This window comes from Silurus meridionalis, chromosome 14 (assembly GCF_014805685.1).
Source record: "Silurus meridionalis isolate SWU-2019-XX chromosome 14, ASM1480568v1, whole genome shotgun sequence".
NCBI lineage: Eukaryota > Metazoa > Chordata > Actinopteri > Siluriformes > Siluridae > Silurus > Silurus meridionalis.
The window spans coordinates 1,226,668-1,230,357 of NC_060897.1; positions in this window are offsets into that span (position 1 = coordinate 1,226,668).

The window sequence follows — 3,690 nt, forward strand, 5'->3', positions numbered from 1 at the left end:
CCTTTTTGAATTTTTAGGAGGATCAGATCTCTCTCTCTCTCTCTCTCTCTCTCTCTCTCTCTCTCTCTCTCTCTCTCTCTCTCTCTCTCTCTCTCTATTCTTTCTTCTTACTCTCGCTTTGTCTCTTTCTTCTGCTATTACTTTTCCAGCCCCTCATTTCTTCCTCATTTATTAGAGTATGTGTGTGTGTGTGTGTGTGTGTGTGTGTGTGTGTGTGTGTGTGTGTGTGTGTGAGAGAGAGACTCCATGCTATTGACACGCCTGCGCATGTGTCTTTCTTGTTCTTTCTGTTTGTGTGTGTGTGTGTGTGTGTGTGTGTGTGTGTGTGTGTGTGTGTGTGTGTGTAGGGTATATTCCTGTTTGGGTGTGTGTTAGTGATGAGTCACAGCCTCCTCTACTGAGACTTAAAAGCAGATGAAGAGTTCAGTGTCCTGTCAATCACTTGCACTGTGTGTGTGTGTGTGTGTGTGTGTGTGTGTGTGTGTGTGTGTGATGTTCTACCTGAATCAATTCACCTCTTAATCTCATTATGATGCCACGTCTGCAGAACCCATCAGTATAATAGAGAAGTGCAGTAGATCAGAGCTGCATCACACACAGGATCTCATACAGTCACACTGAACATCACTAACACAACAAACACAATCAACACAATTCAACACGTCTCCTTTCACTGGAGCCACAACTGCACCTCCACATACATCATCTCCAGCAGAAGCACCGAAATTCACCTCCTCACACACACACACACACACACACACACACACACACACACACACACCTCCACATACATCATCTCCAGCAGAAGCACCAAAATTCACCTAATCACACACACACACACACACACACACACACACACACACACACACACACACACACTCACACACACATATACTTACATCATCTCCAGCAGAAGCACTGATATTTACCTCCTCACACACACACACACACACACACACACACACACACACACACACACACACATACATCATCTCCAGCAGAAGCACCGATATTCACCTCCTCACATCACCCCCGGAGTTCCTGTGTTTCTGTTTCTGTTTTTTTTCCTGGGATTTAAAATTCAGGTAAATTGTGTGTTTCTGTGTAACTTCTACAGGAAAAAAAACACGAAAGTATAAACGGGTCATGAAAAAGCGTAACACAATGAAATAAACTATTTTCAATTATTTTATTACATATTTATTGACAAAAATATATTAAAAGGTGAGACAGTGATTCTTATACTCTTCAGCAACTTTTAACAATCAAGTGACGACTGGAATCACTTCGTCTCGCAGACGTCTCACGTGGCATTAATTTGAACTATAAACGGTTAAAAATTCATTAATTTCTTTAATAATTAATATATTTTTTAATCCTTTTGTTCTGTACAAGTAAAAATTATTCTTGAGAAGTTGCTTTGTTATAAAGATAATCTTTAGGGTGCCAATACTTTTCGCAGACTCGGACGAGGTTTTAAAGTTAATGTATATGTTATAAATGCAGGTCCACAGAGACACGGGACATTAAAAGGACGGCGGATTCGCAGAGGTCCGCGCTGGGGTTAATCCGGAGACATGGCGTAACCGGGGACTCGTTATCGTAACAAATCCCTGAGACGAGGAAGGATTTATTCCCGGAGGTAAAACACGAGCGGGAAACACGTGTAGGATTTATTAGTGTCAATCCCTCCGTCATGTTCAGGAAAAAAAGCAAAAAACAAAGATTCGGATAAACAAAGACGCTACATGACATAAAAAAGTTAAAAACAATCCGAAAACAAACCAATGAGAGAAGGCAGGGGGCGGAGACATGGACCATAACCATCGTCTGTTACCGTGGCAACCGTATGACTTTAATTGGAGCTTAAAAAAACTGATCACTTCTTTTATACCACACTCATCCCTCCATCCTCTACCACTCCTCCACTTATCCCTCCTCCTCTACCACTCCTCCACTTATCCCTCCTCCTCTACCACTCCTTCACTCATCCCTCCATCCTCTACCACTCCTCCACTCATCCCTCCATCCTCTAACACTCCTCCACTCATCCCTCCATCCTCTACCACCCATCCACTTATCCCTCCTCCTCTACCACTCTTTCACTCATCCCTCCATTCTCTAATACTCCTCCACTGATCACTCCATTTTCTATCACTCCTCCACTCATCCCTCCATCCTCTACAACTCCTCCACCATCCCTCTATCCTCTACAACCTCTATTCATCCCTCTATCCTCTACCACTCCTCCACTCCACTCATCCCTCCATTCTCTAATACTCCTCCACTGATCACTCCATCTTCTATCACTCCTCCACTCATCCCTCCATCCTCTACAACCTCCACTCATCCCTCCATCCTCTCCAACTCCTCTATTTATCCCTCTATCCTCTACCACTTCTCCACTCATCCCTCCATACTCTATCACTCATCCCTCCATCCTCTACCACTCCTCCACTCCTCCCTCTATCCTCTACCACTCCTCTACTCATCCCTCCATCCTCTACCACTCCTCCACTCCTCCCTCTATCCTCTACCACTCCTCTACTTATTCTTCCATCCTCTACCACTCCTCCACTTTCCCTCATCCTCTACCACTCCTCTACTTATTCGTCCATTCTTTACTACTCTTTCACGCACCCCTCCATTCTCTACCACTCCTCCACTCATCCCTTCATCCTCTACCACTCCTCCACTTATTCTTCCATTCTCTACCACTCCTCCACTCATCCCTCGATCATCTACCTTATCAATGGTTCTTCCCACCAGAATGAACGAAAGGAAAGTAAAGATCAGTAAATGCTCCATTTAAGAAAATAAGATGGTTGAAATTAAAATATTGAAATTGCAGTAACAAGTTCATAATCTTGTATTAGAATCAATCATTTCTCCAGACTCCCCTGATGCTTCTACATTAATAAAGCTGCCTGGTGTCTCGAGGTGAAAGCATCAGCTTAGTGACGCTGCAGAACCTGCACCTGTGAGTTACTTTTCTGTGAGTTGTGACTAAACTGCACCTGTCTCCAGATGTGTAAATGATAGCTTGAGTTCAGTGTGTTTTTATTCTGTTTTCTTGCAGGAAAAGTAACACTTAACTCACCCAGAGTGCACTGTGCAGCGAGAGAGACCTCACGCCTGGCCGGAAACTAGCGGGAAGGGGTGGCTTACTGGGTACAATGGTGGACTTCTGATCTGAAGGCCTTGAGCAAGACCTCAACACCTGCACAGAGTATAAATGAGAGAAGTATGAGAGGATAAAAACATCTGCCAGATGCTGTAAATGCAAATGTCAATGTTGTCCAGCTTCTGTTTCTTGTTTCTAGATTTTCAGGTCAGAATCGTTCTCCAGATGGCCAACTCTGTATTCATGCGGCATACGGAGGCGCTCGGAGCGCGAGTTAAAGTCAAAACTGGAATGAAGAGAGACGCTCGTTCATCCACCCCACCTATTTTTCATGTCAAGGAGCCGGGGATGTGGAGTACTCAAGAAAATAGCTGTGCTAGCTTCTCAATTAGACTAATTAAATAAAAGGTTGGCAGCACACACAGAGGCAGATTGGAATGCAGAAAATATGTGTGTGTGTGTGTGTGTGTGTGTGTGTGTGTGTGTGTGTGTGGAGTAAAACTTTCAGGACAGGTCACCAAGTTGCAAAAGTCCCCTTCACCCCAAAGCGATTGAAATGCATCAAA